General features: G+C 41.1%; 1 protein-coding gene and 1 long non-coding RNA gene across 2 annotated transcripts in view; one reads left to right on the top strand and one right to left on the bottom strand.

The window, feature by feature from the left end:
* prkd2 (protein kinase D2) overlaps positions 1 to 20,229 on the top strand; it is a 40,677-nt gene that overhangs the window by 3,771 nt on the left and 16,677 nt on the right. The window lies entirely within an intron of this gene.
* Positions 10,707 to 13,731, bottom strand: LOC117825372. The gene is made up of 3 exons (XR_004633838.1): positions 13,684 to 13,731; positions 12,696 to 12,848; positions 10,707 to 10,922 (listed from the first exon to the last, which is right to left on the bottom strand). It is a non-coding gene; the product is annotated as an uncharacterized LOC117825372 (long non-coding RNA).

Raw genomic sequence — 20,229 nt, 5'->3', positions numbered from 1 at the left:
CATTAGTCAACATAGTTATGTGTAGATTATGTATGGTTTAAAAGACAGGCTCAGAGGACACATCACTTGCCTGTCCCTTTTTGCTGTATAAGAAACATGTTTACTGTAGATTCACATTTCGCTGTACATTGGAATCACATGGAAGACAGCATAATTGAAAAGCTAATTAAAGACATGTGACAAGAGGAAACTGCTCCTGCAAAGCTATCTGTATTTCACCATGAGTTTTATTTTTCTATTTGGACTTCTTGAAGTTTTTTTCTGTTAGGGATTAGTTTAAAAACATGCAGGATCCAACTAAACTGGACCAAGGGCACACAGTTGAGGCTTTACCATTTCTGATTTGAATGACATTTTTAAGGTCATAACATATTGATGAATAAAGGGACTATGTGGTACAATTGAAAAAAGTGCAGCATCAGATATTTCAGAAGGTTTAAACAGTGCTTGATGGTCAGCATCATCTAAAGTGAACAGTGGTTTGGAGTGTTTTGGTAGAGCTCTGACTCAACAGTTTTTATTTCTTCAAGTCCTTCAAAATCTGTATGTGTGACTTTGTCTTTGTGACACTGTTTCCTAAGAAAAAGAGTCAGATGCACGTGGAGAAGGAGGCCGGTCTGATGCTATGTTCAAATATGCACGAAAACTCCTCAACATCTCCTGAATTTTTTGGGGATGAGTTGCATGTGTGATCACAAACAGCTACATTTTCCACCTTAACTTTACCAGGACATTTCCAGTCAGCCTCCTTGTAAAATTTCCACACAAAGTTGGTGTGAGCTGATATAAGTGAGGATGATTCATAGTGAGGTGGGGTGATAACGTTTGTATCATAAGACCAGTGTCATCATCATGCATGTATTGAAGCTGATTCATACTCTTTTCTGATTGACAGCATGATCTTTTCCACTCATTTGTTTGTATAGGTACAGAGTCAAAAAGCATCATGTCATCATAGTGTTAGACTCTGCTTCATCCTCTACTTTGGATATCTTCTAAACCTATCATTTTGCCCTGGAATTTTAGAAGTGCATAGGTGAAAAGGGCAGTATCATTGCCACACAATCCCAAAAAGTTTCCAACATAGAAAAAATCCATGTGCTTAACTTTTCTGGTATTTCTTGTCATTTTAGAGGAAGGAATGTTGATTTATTCTAAATATACGTTTGGTACCATGTTTGTGGTTCCTGCCCAGCAGCATCTATTTTAGAAAAGACTCCCTTCAAAAGAAAATTTCTTTCATGGTTTTCTCCTTCCCCATTTATTTCCCGTAAATTTTCAGTCTCACTGTACCAGCACAGAGCTGTCTATGCTTGAATCAATATAGTGACCAAACTCACAAGGGTTACTTTTAGTAAACAGAAGGTTTAAAACGTTCAGAGGTCCCAAATATGTGGGGTTGAAATCTTGGGAAATGGGTTTAAAATTGGGCACTGAACACAGAACATGTTTAAACTTGACCAACAGTTTCAGCGTTAATAAACGTATGAGTTGAATATTGGGTGAACATAAGAATATCTTACTCGGTGTGTAACTTGTAAAATCAAGTTCAGAGTAAATATGATAGAGAACATGCAATACTGTCAATCCATGAAGTACAAGATTATTTTCTGAACTTTAAAATGTTTAGGTTAAAACATCAATTTGATGCAATTTCTGCATTCAAATATCAAATAATAACTGAACCTATGTGGTTTATTTTGATGTGAATTGTACTTATAAGATCCAAAGTATTTTCATCCAAATCTTAGAGTGACGAATGTGTTTCACTTGGTGTCTTGCCCCTGTCCCTTGCATTTGCTTATGTTACTTTCGTTAGCGAACATGACTTGTGTTAGCTAACTTAACTTACAATTCCATTAAGTTTAAACTGTATAACATGAACAAATGTGGCTAAGTTAAAGCTGGGGTTGGTAGTCAAAAACTAGCATGAATTTGAATGTAGCATTTCCTCAGGACTCTGTCTAACCCCTCCCCTCGGAGCTCCTCCAAAACCACAACCCCGCTCACATGCACGAGTGCTGCTGATTTGCGACCATATGATGGTGACTGATTCAAAACCGGTCCTCAGCACATGGTTTGTGTTTTGCACTACGTCAACTAATGTCTCACTCAGCGGTAAGAAAACACCAAAACGTTATCATAGTGAAAGTAAAAAACACAAACAAACATGAAATGTACGCGCAGGAGGCGGGCAGAACAGCAGGATGGTATTTGATTGGTTTCATAATTTGGCTCCTGATGGCAGGGATTGGTTGGTGTTTTCCCAGGTTTACTTCGGCTGTAGATGGTGGCTTTTTTTCGCTCTTCTCTAAGAACACATTATATATTGATTGCCATCGGGACATACAGATCATTTCAACCAGTATAACAAAAAGTGTATCTAAATCTGACTACCAACCCCAGCTTTGATGTAAACAAAACTCAAATACTTGTTTCATGAACAGAAAGTCCGTCTAAGATGGACTGTTGTTTGTAGCAGTAGATGTTAAGTGTCTATCTTTCATGATGTGCTACCCCACAACATTAACCAACAAATAATGTTGTTTTTGTTTTGCTGGAGGAAGCCTTTTTGGCAGAATTTATACACTGAGCTGAGCATTGAGAAAGATTTAGGGTTATGTATTGTCTTATTTGCATCTTTCTAGCGTTTCTATAAGTGATGGATTGATTGGACAAGAACTGCACCTCAGATTATATAATGTCTTCCTCTTCTGAGTTTGCATGTTCTCTCTGTTTTTTCCTTTGGGTGCTGCAGTTTCACCTCATCTTAAAACATATAAAAAACATCCTCTAATCTACCTGTGCCACAGATTTTTACAGAGCTCTGATCTCAGTCAGTCTAAGCAGACCACTGTTTTTGTGTCCCACGCAATTTTTTTATTCCTTGTAAATCCCTGGATTTTTTTTTCAAGTTCTAGAGAAACAAGCAAGAGAAATATCAGAAGAAGCACTTTAATTCCAATTAACAAAGTGCCTGATCTTTCCCAAACCCACACTCACACACACTTAGTAGTCCCCTAAATCCTCTAAATACACTCCTGCCCTGCTCAGAACTGCAGCTTTTGGTGGGACATTTGGACAATAGACAGCTTGTCCTGGTCTGGCCGACTGAGTACGACACATGAGTTAGACCGTGTGTGCACGCATGAATGCCCATATTGGTGTGTTTAGAGTGTTTAGCGGGGTAGTGAAGGCAGTTTGGTACCCCACACCCCCGCCCATCGTCATCTCTCCCATCCCAGAAAGGGTGAGTCACCAGCTCTGTTTATTCACAGGCTCCCTCCTTGTGTTCCATTGACACGTTTTTCCATTCACTTCTCTGCGGAGGAGCACACTTTCCTCTGGATCCAACTTCCAACACCAAACCAGAGCCATTTAATATCTCTTATGTAGTCTCCTGATGTTAGCCAGTCTCTCGGGCAAGAAATCAGAATCCACCTTTGGTCACAAATGGTACTAGAACTCTATACTTCCCCCACTTCTCTTAAAGATAGTAAAGCTCTATACCTAGCAGGAGTGCTTGCCAAAATCCCATTTAGCCACCCACCTCCTCCTCACCAACCTTCTTCTCCTCCTGATGGAAAAAGAACTTATATTGTGGCCCTGAAACCAAAGGTCTGTCTTTATTCAACCATGATGGAGGGCTCACTGACTCCTTTCAGTCCCCTGTTGTTATTCTACCTTCTTTTTTACCGGATCTACAGTGTCCTGATATTACAGCCAGAAAACAAGGCTCCTCTCCTCTTCTTTCCTTCCCTTTTCTAACCTTTCCTCTCCTTTCCTCAGTTTCCTGGGTTAAATAGCCACTGACGTCTGTTTCCTCTTACTGTCTTTGACAGAACTACCTCCTATTCTTCCTCCCCTCATGCCTTTCCCTACACCTCCTCTTTCAATCCTGTACTTCCTCTCTTTATCCACTCATCTCCGGTCCTCTTCTGCCTGCCTTATCATCAACTTCCTCTTACGCTCTGAGTCCTCTTCCTCTTGTGCATCCACTTTCCCCCTATTTTGCACTCATCCATCCACCGGCACTCTCCTCCACACCTTATCTTTGTTGTTTGCTTTCTCGAGCACACTTCAAGTGAGTGGAAAAATATGGGAAATTTAGTGTCTTGCCTGCAGAGGACAATGCAGGTTCTGTGGATGTAGCCTGCACGCACAGTCTAACTATTCTCTTTAGGAAGTGATGAGTCAAAAATCTGTGAAGTGGCGAGGATGATTCATGCTTTCCTGTGAATACTAGACATTAATGACAAGTTGAGCCAGGTCCTGAGGAGCTATAGATCAACAGTTAGCATCCTGTAAGAGCCGGTCTGGCTTTCAATTCCTACCTTCACCTAGTTAGCTAAAAGGTGCGTCAGCTTAACGGTTTCTTTCAACACCAACAACCTTTTATTTCGTCATCAGCTGGATGCACTTGATTTGTGTTGACGTCAGTGGGTGTGTTCAATGCGTGTATGTGCCAGTTTTTGTGCCAGCTTGTGAGTGAGCACAAGAGCAAACCTGTTGAGTCCTGTCAGCGTCGACTGTGGTCACATTTCTGGATCGTTCAACACGTCTCCAGACTAATCTGTGATGACTAATAACACATTTAACAGCCAGTGAGCCGAGCTGAGTCCTGCAACTGATCCACAGGAGAATAAATGTTGGTAGAGTAGATAGGTTAGGGCATTTAAAGATGGAATTAATAGTTGACATAATTTTATGTCATATATTTTAGCATCTTTTTACAAGAAAATCTGTGACTAAATAGTTCTGTGTCAACAAATAAATCATTTTTGTTTTGACCAGATTGAGGGATATTTTTGTAGAAATTGCACACCGAACTGAGCGTTAAGCTAGAAGTTTAAAAAAAAAACAGAGGACAGAGGTTTCTTTTATTCTTTCATTTAATGGTTTAAACACAAAGAAAAATCAGTAGCCATGCACACATACACACACTCTCTCTCTCACACACACACAGCTGCAGCTGAGAGCCCCTGCCCTTACCATTGTTTCCACCTCCGTTTTGGAAGGAGCTGTTTCTTTATCTCCCTCCCTGGAGAAGCAGTTTAGCCCTGGGAATGGGATCATACACACCACCTCCTGTTTACCTCACTGTCCAGCACATGTGCTCTACACACATGCACTGGGCATACACACTGCAAAGCAATGTAATGGTTGGCCCTGATTTTCCAGATAAAGACCCAGTTTGACGGAAGAGGTCGCATTGTTTGTACAAAAACGACACAGGTCAATGGTCAGCGCTGCTGTAGGTGAGGACTCAGGCTAAATTTGGTCTGAATTGTAACTTACAGCTTTACAAACATCCATGAAATGATCATATTTGATGGAGGGGAGGGTCCTGCTCTAAAAAGCATCAGAGACATGTCAGAGCCACTGGGCAAATACACTCTACTTATCAGTCCAAACCTTTCAGGGTCAGTGAATAAATGCCAGTCAATACACCATAAGGCACAGCCTAACTCTCAGGTTGAGAGGCTAACATGCTGTGTCCCAGACTGCGAGTTGTGGGAATGTAGAAAGTCATACAACTTGTTAAATGTTTGCTTCTCTTTCATGAGCAAAAGACGATGGGTTGTGAAGGACACCAGAAGACATTTCAAAGTTAAACATCAACATATTCAACAACCCAACACATTATCTAGCTTAATGCATTAGCCTCTGTCAGCATTTTACCAGTTTGGCTAACATGTGGTCAGCAAGGTAAGTACTGTCAGCTAGGAAGTTAGCCAAACTGGTCAGTAGCAAGTTAGGTAGTCTCACTTCCTCACAAACAAGTTGTTAGAAAACAGGTCATTGCTAACATACCAGGTTATCTAGGATTTGAATGCCTTTTCTATCTAGTGTGTCACTTTCACACAGAATCATTAGCTTGGAAGTTGTAGAAAGCAAACATTAGCTGTAGGACTATTACAGTCCATTGTATTTTAGTGCAGTGCAATCTGGGAGTAGTGAAAAATCACAACGTATCAATTTCCAGTGGTTTTACAATTTGCAAACTTTAAAAGAACATTTGAGTTTCCCACCCTCAACATGACTTCAGAAGCAAGTGGCTGCGATGGTGACAGGTTGACTTACAAACCGGGCCTTCCGGCAGCGTGACATTTGGTGGTTGAGTAGAGACACAATAGCCACTGACCAAAGCATCAGCATCAGCCACAGGCTTTAATTGCTTTATTCACAAAAACATTATTGCTGTCAGGAAATGGTGTTTATTTTCAGAGACACGCAACAACATATATCACTTCTGCTTACCCAAACCTCTCTCCCTCTCTCTCTGTAGTTTCTCTCTCTCTCTCTCTCTCTCTCTCTCTCTCTCTCTCTCTCTCTCTCTCTCTCTCTCTCTCTCTCTCTCTCTCTCTCTCTCTCGCTACATTTGCATGGTAGCGGAACAGCTTTGCATGACTGACCGTGCCTGGTGTCCCCTGGCTGTTGGCGGCTGTGCTGCAGGGGAAGCTTAACGTCCGCATGAGGACATTTGATTATTCAAAACAAACACACACACACACACACACACACACACACACACACACACACACACACACACACACACACACACACACACACACACACACACACACACACACACACACACAGCTGCACTAGAGCCCATTGGCAGCGATGTGTATCAGAGGGAGAGTAAGAGAGGTAGGGTGATGGATGAAGATTTCAGTGGTTTGTCTCTTGAGCCTCAGTTTAGGTTGTGACAAATGACAATCTTATCTTCATTTGTGGCCGATGTGTTAAAGTTAAATTTAAGTGTTTTTGTATTTAAATGTTGCATTTCATTCAAAGTTTTGGCTAATATTTCTACCAAATTAATGATAACCACAAAAACACATTTATAAAGAGGGGACAAGGGACCATCAACACAGGTTTTAAGCCCCATATTGGCTCAAACTGACAGTCAACACCATTTCAATAACTGGCTTCATATTTCCTGCTCACATTTACAACATTTCTGTCTTTATTAAGAGTCTAAGGGCCCTATTATTGCTCAGCGATTCAATTGGGATCCCTTTCTGTTTTGGTTGTGTGTGCAGCAAACGGACTGGATGAAGTGGAATATGTATCAGAGGGTGCGGTTATAAACAAATACATTTCCTCCTGTCACAAACCTGGGCTCATTGCTTTAAAACAGCTGTGCAAATGATGATGACATATTAGGATAATAGCTCGACAAATAGACCCCTTTTTCAGGCATGATGTTGTTGTCTGGATGGGACAAATTAGCACCATATGAACACACTTTAGCACAAGCCTGCAGACGGAAGGAGATTATGTTGAACTTTTATTTGTTAGGTTATAAAATATGTATTCATTAAGCTGTGCATAAACTTCAGTAGTGTTCACATCATATCCTAAACTGTGAAGCAAAGTGTTTTCATTATGATGCAATTCAAAAACAAAAGATGATACACCACTTCTGCTAAAAGAAAGTTGGGAGGAAGGCAACAGCACTTAAAACTGATGAGTTGGTGAAATTTAAAGCTTCCAACATAAACAACAAAGTTAGACCCAACCTGTCTGGTGTGTGTAGGACTGTGCTGTGTTATTCTTTGGTGCCCTGGTTTCATTTACACATGATTGAATCACAGTAAATAGCAGATAGACATACTTAATAGCACTGAAGTCTTGCAAGGCAAAACTCCAGCAAGAGTCTCTAGATTTAACAGAAGACCTGACACTTACGCGTGTACAGAGTTTTCATAAGCAGTATGAATGAAGGCCAAGACCAGTAAAATGAGACCCAACTTGCAATAAAACCGAATTATCCTTCAAGGCTAACCAGTATTTTGTCATTCATGTGTTCCTTGGGCCCCTGCATTCCTCTCTTGATCTGAGTGAAGGAGACCTTATGATACTAATCCAGCGATTAGCACCGGGCAAAACGGTTTCATGCAGTAATCCAATTGGGAGCAACAGAGCAGTGCTGAGCAGCATTTGGTGGCTATGAACATGTGGAGAGTTTGTACCAGTCAGTCAGAGAGAAACAGCCCAACACAGAGCTCTTTGAGAGGAGGGGGAGCTCTGGAGATTGAGGATCCACACACACACACACACACACACACACACACACACACACACACACACACACACACACACACACACACACACACACACACACACACACACACACACACACCGGGTCATGACACAGAGAGTTAATGTGCCCTTAATTCTCTGGAAGTAGCTGGAATTTGAGTGAAATATAGAGCATTAGTCTCTGTAGGAGTCATACTTAAATCTAAACACATTTTGATTTGAAATGTGTGTGTTCTTAAGAAGACAGTGCACAATGGGCTGAGTGTGAGCGCTGACATGGTGTGGTGGGTCAGTCTGAGGCATGCAGGGGACGCTTGGTTGTGAGGGAAATGGGCAAAAACCCGTCTTGCCTCAAAAGACAAACACATGACATCAATATTAAAGTCTAGTCAGTGCAAGAAGCAAGTGGAAAGTAATGTGTGTCCATCACGTTGGCCTTTCATTCTCCACGTGGGCTCTGGGGAAGCATGATTGCATTTTATTTTCTTTAAAAAATCATAAAAATTGCCATTTATGGACTGTGTGATGTTAATACGGTGCTCAGAGACTTCTTACAGGAAGCAGTTTTCAACGTTCCCCAGGAAGAAGAAAAAAGAAGACCGCTCATGTGCTGGTACTTTGGCTGTGTAGCTCTAACCATGAAGTTAGAAGTTTATTGATACCTAACAGACATTGATGTCTGCAGAAGCTTGATGGCTTCCTACTGCCCTACTATAATATGGTCATCATTACACTGCGATAAACTACTACCACAATTTAGTCATACTAAAAACAAGAGGAAAAACTGTGGTCAATATCATTGTGTAAACTTGTGATGAATCCTGTGACTGGAGCAGATTTCCTGGTGAAAATCTGATCTAAACTTCAACACTGTCACTTTCTTTCAAAAGTTGGTGAGAAAACTTTCACTTTTGAACCACTTTCGACATCTTCTCAACAGTTGCCAAAGCTGACTTTGAATTTTTTTTTAAATGCTCAGATTTAAGACTTTTTAACTTTTTGAACTCCTTTTCAAACTTCTAGAATATAAACAGGCACACAGCTACATATTTAGTGCACCTTCCTTTGTTTGTAATATTGTGCACCCAGTTAAAAACATGAATTGAAAGCACTAACATGCAAGTAAACATTTGCAGTTATAACGTCCACTTTTACGCAGCATCAGTATAACCAGAGGTAATTGTATTCAATTATCAAAGATGCAGTTGACGCAATGTTGCATATACTGCTTCTCTTTATGTGTCTCCATGTCGACACTAATTGAGCAGAGCAACACATAAGCAACAGAAGGCTTTGATGGACTTTCAATTAGCATTTCCAATAGATCAGAGGTTTTTCCAGCAGCTCGCTTCTGAATAACCACACATTTATCATATAACTGGATTTGAATGCATAGCCTCAAGTGCTTTCTTTCCCTGCGTTCCTGTCAATTCAGGATCTATACCTAAAGCAGAGAGGCGGGGAGCGATGAGAGGGAAAGAAAGAGCAGCATGTGGGGAGGAGAGGGGGCAGACAAAATGGAAGAGGTGATGACTCAGAGTGCTGTAATGTGCCTATTGTTGCGCTCAGTTTGCAGCTCTGTGTGTGTGTGTGTGTGTGTGTGTGTGTGTGTGTGTGTGTGTGTGTGTGTGTGTGTGTGTGTGTGTGTGTGTGTGTGTGTGTGTGTGTGTGTAGAATATGCAAACACGCCTGATTGTGGTTCTTTTTTGTGGTCCAAAATTTCAGGTAGATTTTTCACTTCACGAGACGAATGTTGGATGATAGCTGCAACAAGCATCTGAATTTGTAGATGCAGGAAGCTGTCTGCACAGGCCTCAGAAGCACCTGTGTTTACATGAGTCATTCATCAGTTTCCATCCTTATTATTCATTTGTTTATTATTGTTGGAGGCCCTATTTACGATACAGGGGCTTTTCAGTGCAGAGGCAGATACTTCCAAAGTGGCTAAAACATCGTTGAGTAAAGCATGCAGAATGGCTTACTTTTCAACAACAATTCAACGAGATTGTCCCTGTATTTAGACACATCTAAGAAATTACCTCATTGCATTGCAACTGCAAATGCTTGATAGATAACGACTACATAGCACCGAAATAATGACTACAACAATTATTTTTTGGATATGCATAATAATGAGAGCTCTGCCCTGTGTTGGAGCCTTGTTGCTGCATTATATTGCTGTCTTGCTCTACCAGCACAGCCACCATACAGTGGATGCTCAAATCCAAACCTACGTATATTATGAAATCAGATTCTTTTGAGTGCTCTGACAGACCTTGAAAATATGCAGCAGTAGTGTACAACCAAGGTGTATTGCTTTGCTTTGAGTGCAGTTTCATTTAGTTGAGCACTTTGCATGTGATTGCAGTGTTCACTGTTCAGCAGCACCCTAGGGGCTTTTGTTGCATGACACTCCCAATCTCTCTCTCCTGCTCTAATTTCCTGTTAACTCCCTAAAAACAGCATTTAACACCCTTTTTAAATGTATCTATCTTTTTTTTTATCTTTAATGTCTTTATTATGTTAGTATTTGTGCTTTTCTTGAGAAGACAGGACAGTGGATTGGGTAGGAAATTGGGAAGAGAGAGTTGGGAAAGACAATATTGCCATGATTTTATCACTGATTCATCCATTGTGTTTAGATTTGCTTTTACAATTTGACACACATAGTTTACTGTCAGTGTGGCATCTACGTTCTTACTTCAGTGCCGATGTATTTTCCATCTACCTTTTATTTTCTTCTTCACACGCTTGCAGACTTTCCTTCTCCTCTCTTGTGAAGGCCTGTTTTCCATCTCTCCCTCTTGTCATGAATCAGTGAGTTGTTCATTGCACAGAGTGGATCGCGTCCAAGGTTCCTATCAGTTTACCTGCTCAGAACCAAGCCAGAGAGGGACAGAGGAGGTGGAGGTGGAGGTGGAGGAGGAGGAGGAGGAGGAGGAGGTGGAGGAGGAGGAGGAGGAGGAGGAGGAGGAGAGGGATGGGGATGGGGATGGGTGGGGGCTTCATACAAAGGCTGCTTCAGAGTAGCTGTGCGTGTCTCCTTTATCCCCAGACCCCTCTCTCATGCCCAGTCACGGCTCTCAGGTTACCTCCCAGTCCTCCTTCATGCTCGGAGCAGAATGAGACGCATTGTCCCTGCGCTCCTGCTCGAGACTAAGCCTCCTCAACACTAACACACACACAAACACACACACACACACGCGCACACACACACACACACACACACACACACACACACACACACACACACACACACACACACACACACACACACACACACACACAGACTTCTCCCACCACTGTACAGGTGTCTTTACTTCTGTCTTTTTTATGAACACTGTCTGTTTAAATCTGTGCCTGATTTCTGTCTTTTCACTGATATGCACATGTTCTTGTTTGTGTGAGTTTGACCTACATGCTCCCTACTTCCCTTTCTCTTAACCTTTGACCTGATCTCTTTATGCATGTTGGACTCAAGAGTTCTGCAGGTGTTTTGCAGGAAACAGCTCAAATTTACTGTTCATATAAATACAGTACATGCATACGTGCGTTTGTGCATATACACCCATTCTGTGAGTATAACTTGTTAGATCATGCGCTTCATGTTCTGTCTCTGCTCTGTAATTATGATAATTGTTTGCGCTTTGTGTAGCGATCCATTTGTCTGTGCAAATTTACATTGTCTGTGTGTGCACTTAGTGTTTGCATGTATTCAGCCCTGGGTGCTTGTATGTTCCCGGGTCACGTTGTTGATGTTTTTTTTCTTTCCTGCATGTTGTGTGTATGTTATGCTTGAGCAGGATTCACACTACCCCCTCCAGTCTCTCAGGTTTACTCAGTCATCTCTGGTATGCAGAAAACTAGCAAGTCAGGAATGTAAACCTGATTATGGCTTTGCTTTCCATGATGACAAACAGTCATAGACACACATACATAAACCATGAGTAAGGGTAAAGCACAGAGACTGAGTATTGAGTACAGTAGTCAAGTCTAAATATAGAAAACATCAGTATTAACTTTACACACACCAACTAATGCAAAAACAGCATTTGGTGCTTTTGCAGTCAGTCACCTGACTCAGGTGTTTGATTCATTGTCTCACTTATTTTCACTCTGCTTATGTATCAGAAACTCTTGTTTTTCCCCTTGTATTGAAAGACATCCCAAAATGCAACAGTAAATACACAGTCAAGTTGAATTCAGGGTCATTTGATTATCAGAGTGTGGGAAGTAGGGCTCTACAGAAATATTTAAGAATTACAATGTTTGTTTTCTTGATAGTATATTGATTTTCCTGCTCCTAATATCAATAAGTTAAATGGATTCCAATTTCCCTTTTCTTTCTATTTAATACCTGTAATGGTAATGACCTCCATGCCTATACGTTGTTGTTGTTGTCACTGTACACTATTGGGCATGCTCTATGAGTTTAATGCTGTGGTGAGCAAGAGAGAGAGTGGCTGTGATATCCCCCTTTCCAACCCCAACTTGGTCGAGGCAGATGGCTGTCTAACATGAGTCTGGTTCTACTCAAGGTTTCTGTCTGTTAAAAGGAAGTTTTTCCTTGCTGCTGTAACTTGACAAATACTGCAAAGTGCTCTACTGACTATGGATTAAGATGAGCTAAGAGTGAGTCTTACCCTGCCTTGATGTTGACGCAACGTTCCAATTCATAGGTCGTCTGTTGGAGACCGACAGAGACCCCAGAAGAGGAGGCAGCGATGTCACCTGATCACTCCATTTTCTGATAGTGCTGTTCTGTGAACTGTCAGAGCTCTGCACCTCTGCATAGACTGACACAGAAATTATTTATGAAAATCTGAAAATACAGACGCTGTGTGTAGAGAAACAGACTACACCATACACTTATACTGGATTATGCGTGATAATTGAGATAGAACATTTTGAAAGAGATCTGTACTTTATTTGGGGGAACACTCTCTTCATCATTTTGTAACAGTTACCAGTTTTTCACATGACTTATCAAGAAAGCCTGCCAGTTTTGGGTCCCTACGACTCGCATTTTGTACCCCTGGTATGTTGTTATGAGTATTACACTGAAGTTTAAAATTCTGGTATTGTGACAACTCTGTGTTCTAATAAATTAGAAAAGACAATTTGACTGAAATAGTTTTGACTCAGTTACACAGCAAGCTGTATTCTTAGGTATACACTAGGGATGTACATTTTAAGTATTTTCCGTGATCGATTTTTGGAAATGTTAACGATCAATTATCGATTAATTGATTAAAAAAAACATTATTATTCTTACGTCAAAAACAATGCCAAATACGTTGTTTTCCCCCTAAATTGTATTTTCTACAGCAACAAAATGCAAATAACTGACGGGATTGAATACGGGTACATGTTTGACACACAGAATATCAACGATCAGGCTCATTAAAATATTCTACGCGGACATAATCTTATAAAGTGAAGGCTGAGACTACTAACAGAACAGTACTTCAGACTTACAGTGTCCAGTTTTCTGTCTACTCGTTCTTATTGAGAAAAATAAACATGTGTATTCAGTCAGGTGTCAGCCGGGAGCGCAACCGGGTCATAATCAGTCAGGCGGCAGAAAAGCTCAGACCGCTCTGATGTTGCTGCTCTGCAAACATAGCGTACCTGAATTTCCCCCCAGTCTGTTGCCTTCGTATCCAAAGGTGGGAAATGTCCTGTTTAAAGTTGTGAACCTTCGTGTCTGTGTTGTTGTTGGCAGCAGTTTTGTATTGATCCTTTTTTAAAAAGCGCACGTGGAGACCTGACGCACAGCCGCAGCCGCCAGCTGAGCGTCTCCGCTGTGCGCAACACCTTTAACAGCTGATTCACATCCAAACATGCTTTAAACATAAAACACCTCCCTGATAGATGAGTGTAATATGAGACCACATGATTTTTGTTCCACGTGACGGAAAATTGATAACAAAAATGCGTGTTTCGAGTAATTTCTTAACAATCAATTAATCGCTAATCGATTAATTGTGGTCATCCCTAGTATACACTCTAAATTATGTCAAGTATTGCAAAGTATCGCAAGACATTTTGAATCCTAGCTCATATATCGAGATTCGTATTGTATTGTGAGTTCTTACCAATACCCGGCCCTATAGCGGGAAACCCTTAAAGTAAACTTACAGCAACTAAGTGCTTATTTAGCACTGCAAACCCAATGAACAGAGAAACCTGTGCACCCATGGGAGTCAGTTATTCTGTTACTCTTTCTAAATTAATCTGGTCATTTTTGGCTTTCTTTCTCCTCTTTGCCACAGTCAGAGGAAAACCAACACTGCTTGTCTAAAGTCTGCAGACATATTTCCTCTCCTCTGCCATGCTTGTGTATGAGGGAAGTCATCCAGACTGACAAACCAAAACAGAGTGACTATGAGAGCAGCATAGACAAGACTTTATTCCCATTAAAACACACCAATTTCTAGCCATGTCCAAGAAAAAAAAAGAAAATAAATAACTTAATCTACAAAACATTAGTTTACACCTTTTAAAACATCCTGCCCACATCTCATGTCCTTCACTGGTATCACGGTTCAACAGGAAACTCATAACAAGCAGGAAGACAGGAGATTTTGCATTTGGCCTTTGGTGTCTCCTTACAGATAACAATCAAACTGAATAGGTTATTTCCATTGATAAACTACTTCCTGCTGCCAGAGCGCACATCTCACTTTGAGCCTCTTCTATATCAGTGTGAAAAGAGTTGGTGGTGATACACTGGGGTTGAGAGCATCATTAAATCACTGCACGTGAATAGGCTTTGTTGGAGAGAGTGAGTACAGCAGTACGTCACTCAGCTTTTCAGCTGTCGCTCCTTGTGTACACACTTTCTGCGTGTGTTCATCTTTATTTTGTTTTCCTTCTTTGTGCCTGCCCGGCCCAGCATTTAGCTGACGTCATGGGGATTGCTTAATTCCTTGTCCTCCTGGCACGGAGCTGTCACTCACCGCTGTTTTTTAAAGTGTGACGTGGGAGCTTAATAAAAAAAACAGGTCATGTTCACTTCTTCTTTCCTTTGAGCCAACAAACTGCAGCGCAAACTCTCCAGGTGGCTGGGTGCACGGGGAGGGCAGGGAGGGCAGGGATGGCTGTCATTTTTCATCGTCTGCTCCTTCTCTCTGAAGGCGTGTGACCTCACTCTGGTTAAAAATAGAACACCAGGGCAGGCGACAAGTTTGTTCGATTCCCAACGCTGTCAGCACAAAAGGAAAAAATTCCTGCGTTGCGCCAAGTTGTTGTCAGGAGCTAATGAGGGCAGATCATTGACGTCTTTACATGCTCGTAGCCATAGCAACCCCTCATTAGAGCCTCATCACTCTCAGAAAGGTGGGGTGCTATATTGTGGGCCCCATGCCTGACATGCTAATGAGGATGGAGAGTCCAACAATTGGGGTTCATGTCTTGAGGAGAAGGATGGGTCATGCTAAAAGACATGCTTACACACACACACACATACATACACACACACACACACACACACACACACACACACACACACACACACACACACACACACACACACACACACACACACACACACATACACACTGTTCAACTGTGGGTGGTTGTGTCCACGTTCACACACAAGCATTCAGCTGTATGTTTCGTACCATGATGTAACGTGCATGTCAAACAATGTCTGCTGTCTGAAGGGATGCAGTGTGTTTCCTCCTGACTATAAAATTTCTGGATCAGGTTCCTGTTGTGATAAGCAGCTTCTGTCGCACACACATACGAGCACAGAGGACCATGTAAGGCTATAGAGGTCACGCTGTTTATACAGAACTTGCAGCGTGTAGTGGCACGCACAGCATGTTTCATATTTTATCCAAAGTTTGGGGTGATGGATTCTGCAGGACTGCAAAGTGTCTCTATACACTTCACTGTGTTAACACAAATCCAGCTCCTGTCGCCCTGTAACATCTCAGCTTACAAGACTTCTTTACACTAAGTATGAAAAACAAAGTAACACTCGACAGAATAGTTTAAAGTGGTCTCTCTGGCTTGTATACTACTTGCCTCAGGGACAGATACCCGATAACTCAATCAGGTTTTCCCAGAATTCAGCCGTTCAGCTTTACTCTCGCATTTTTCGGCCTTTTTTGTCATGTTGCGGCTTCAATTCTTCACATTTAAACGCTGACTTGGAAAAGCAGCACTTTGAGTTTTCTTTCTTTGAGATTATTTCTCAACGCTGTGTTTTTTTCACTCTATGAATGTGTGTGCGTGTGGGTATTTTGTGGAACTGTGGTAGGTGTATTATTTAACATGCTCCTTCTCGTCCTCCTCTGACCCACATATGTGTATGTTTTTTCTACATGTTACTTCACACCCTTGAAGAGCTTCGAACCACATGCCAAACAGTTGCAGTTTCCTGTGTTGTCTAGGTTACAGATAGCATTAATAGCTAGGAAATTGCTAAGCTAATCATAGCTCTTGCAGAAATAACTGCTACAAAATGTGACTGGTGCTACTGTATAAAAAAAGGAGAGTTATGTTGTTTGGTTTATGTTATTCATTTCAAACCTTCATTTATTCTCACGGGGATGGTGAGGTTTCCCACATGTTGAGATAACAGGCACATTAAAACATCCTAAAAGAAAACAAGTGGAACTCTAAACAACATAAAATAAGAGTTAGGACCTCTGAGCCTGATGCGGTTCAGAAAAAGTAGAAAAGTTCTTTTATTGCATGTTGGTAGGGCTTGTGGAGTTTCCCTTTATGTGAGGAAAACATGTATTGATGTCAAAGAAAGCACCAGCAACACCCGAATCGCTGACAGAGCAGATGTTAGTGCCATTTACATCTCAAGTATCGTGTTCTTCAATTTAAAACTTGTCTGTTTTGCATCCTTAAAATAAGCCAAGACTTGTGTGAGCAAAAAAAAAAAAGTACCGCCAATAAACAAAACAAAGACCTAATCTTGTCTGCTTGTTGATGAGTAACCACCTAACCATGAAGCCTCTCTATAAACTACAGAGCTTTGGTTAGATGGCACTGAAACTGCAGCATTATTGTGACTGTGTGTGTGCATGCATGTGTGCGTTCATGTGTGGTGGAAGGTGGCTCTCGCTGCTCTGCTGGAGGGGAAGTGATGGGGAAGATGAAAAGCAGAAGCAAGCAGCTTTCTCAGCAGTACATAAAAGTCTTTTTGTTCTTCACATGTTGTGCAGCTTCTTTATATAAAGGGAGGCTATATTTAGAAGCAGCCGTTTGACAGGCCCTCAAAGTTAAAATGAAAGCATCAAGTGGACACTAGTGCTGTGCTTGGGTGTTAGTATGAGTGCTCTAATGATGGGATACCTACCTGTTGCTGGAGTGTTAAGACAACATTTCTGCAGTTCCTTTTTGTTGCACATCTGTTCATTTAAAATGCATGACTTTCTTTGCATAAAGTAAACCCTCAATTGTTAGTTTATCTCTTGGAATACTTATCCATCATAAGGCTTTATTCTAAGCCATCTGTAATGTGCATGTAGCAACACAAATATAAAGCTAACTGAAAGAAAAGGGGACAATAGTACCCACATAGGTTTAGCACTTTGAGACAAAAAATCTCATTCACTCCTCTGTGGTTGTGATCAGGGGTTTAGGTGGTCGAAAAAAAAACAACAAAATGTAAGCACAGAGGAGAGGAAGTGGCTGCCAGCGCTGATGCATTAGGTGTCTGTACTCATCCCTGTGTTTTGAATACAATGTTTTGTGCTCAAATTTCACTCACAAAAGCCCCGTTCCATGACATCATTCTGTTATGATGAGGAAGATGTTTTTGTGTGTGCTGTACACACACAGTAAAATCCCTTGTTTAGTGTTTCGATGTGTTTGTGCAGTGTGTTTTAGCAATGACTGTAAAATCTGGAAAAATCAGTTTGCATATATTCATGCTACGAACAAGCGTCAGGTGTCCGTCAGCCTCTGTGTACTGCCTTCACTGGATGTAGATTGCATATGAACTGTTAGATGTATCTCCCCGTCAGTGTACATGTTGTAAGCTCTGGTTCTAGTGTTTTAAAAGAAGCAATCTGGTCTGCTACTGATAAAGAATAATCAGTCAGTTATTTTCACAATATATCTTTAATTATTTAACCGGTAAAATGTCATAAAAGTTAATCAGTGTTTCACAAAGCCCAAGATAAGGTTCTTAAATGTTTTATTTTGTTCACAACCTGAAGACATTTAAATTGATGTCACATGGGAGTAATCAAACCTGAAATATTCACATATAAAAGCTGCAGTCCTTTAGACTTTGGTTTTTACTTCTCTAAAAAGTACTCTGTCTGTAACCTAATGACAGCTCATTTCATTATCTTAAAGCTTCTGTGAGGATAGAAACAGATTGAAATGAATACTAAAGCATCTTTATGAGTCACACAAGCAAACAAACACCAGCATAAAGGCTGACTTTTGTATATTGTATTTTGTAAGGTCTGAAACCGCTGCTATGAGGTAGGTGTACAGCAAATCTGCACAGAACAGAGGTTCTTCACATGATTTACAAGAAGCCCACATATACTATTTTGAAAAGTAAGGTGTGCAATGTTTCAATAAAATGTGCAAAAATTTGACTTTAGCTTGAAGTATATCAGTCCAGGTTCTGAAAGCCTAAGATGTTACGATCAGAAATTGCAAAAATAAGTTTGAACTGTGTAAAATTTGTCATTTTTGCTGAAACATAAGCTTACAATTATTAAGCAAAATATCCAAACCACATACATTCACAACAAACCTTGTAAGTTATTCCAAAAAGACATGCCATAATGTCTGAAAAACGCTATAGTAGCACCCTTTGGATGCCCTTCAAGTCAATAAAACACAGAAAGTGCCCTCTGGATGCCCATCCAGTGGATAAAATGTGGCCCCTGGGATACAAGTACAGCAGGTGCACTTTTAATATGTTTTTCCTTTTCTTTTTTTTTTGCCTCTTCCCCTCAAACAGCCTGAGTACGCCACTGCTTCTGGACTTCTTCTTTATCTCATTGTTTTGTGTAGATATCCAGATTCCTGTGCTCCATTTTACATTCAATTTGTTTCCATGACAAATAATTTCACCATCCCTCGGAAGGAACACAGCATCAAACTTTTGCAGAAAGTGTGTTTGTCAAGTCACTGACAGGGAGAAACACCGCTGGCTGACCTTAACATTACATCAGTGTTTAAGAGGGGGAGTGGACCGCATTGAGGACAATGTTAGAGCTCAGAAAAGATGACAGAATGCTTCTCTTAGTGCCTCCTTGTTTCCTTTTAGCTATTTGACCGCTCTTTTGAATGTTTTTCCTGATTAAACATATATTAGACAAGATATGAGACTGAAATCTAATAGAAAAAAGATTGAGTGATGAGTAAAGCTGGACAGCACAGAGGAAAAGCAAAGAGAGCTGTTGTTGTAGGGAAGGGTTTTTAGAAAAGAAAAGCTTAGTTCATAATTCATTTTGCTCATAATGGCTTCATTGGCCCGAAGAGGTGCAGGAATAGTGCGGGCGACGCAGGGCAACCTGATCCCTGGTAACCCAAAGAAACCAGCTGCAGACACAGCCCTGTCTCCAGGCAAACCACACTACACTACACTACAGTATGTATGATAACACAGCCTGCTCTTTGTCTGCAGACGCTACACAAACACGCACGCACTAACACAGCCTCTTGCAAAAATACTCCCCCTACCTCGCTATACACAAACATATAGAGCTGGTTGTGTAACAATGAGACCAGAATTCAATTTTTCACCATGATTACACACAGACAGAAGTAATGTGCGGCTTTTGTGCTTTCCCACCCTGTATTTTCACTGTAAACTGGAACAGCCAGAGAAGAAAAATGGTAATTTACTCTGAGGTTAAAGTGGTTTGGGGATATTTGTGTTTTTCAGTGGGGCTGTAAAGACTTGTGGTCTGCCCAGACGTACACTGTGTATGTGTAGGACTGCAAACTAAGGATAATATGACATGCTGAGTGTCTCAAGTTGCTCAGAAGAAGTGAGCTGTAATAGTTCAGGGTTAATAGCAGAGCATCAAACAGCGCCGCGGGGGCTTAGGCTGAGGGTTGTCTGTGGTTTCGGGCAGGGCTGAGTGTCTCCTCTGATCTGGGATCTGTGGGTGTTTGTAATTACAAGGGACGGTAGTTAGTGTGACATGTGGTAATACCAGGTACTGATGCATGCAGTTG

The sequence above is a fragment of the Notolabrus celidotus genome, chromosome 14 (genome assembly GCF_009762535.1).
Source record: "Notolabrus celidotus isolate fNotCel1 chromosome 14, fNotCel1.pri, whole genome shotgun sequence".
Taxonomy (NCBI): Eukaryota; Metazoa; Chordata; class Actinopteri; order Labriformes; family Labridae; genus Notolabrus; species Notolabrus celidotus.
Note: the sequence above shows the minus strand (reverse complement) of the source record. Positions and strands in the feature narration are given on the sequence as shown.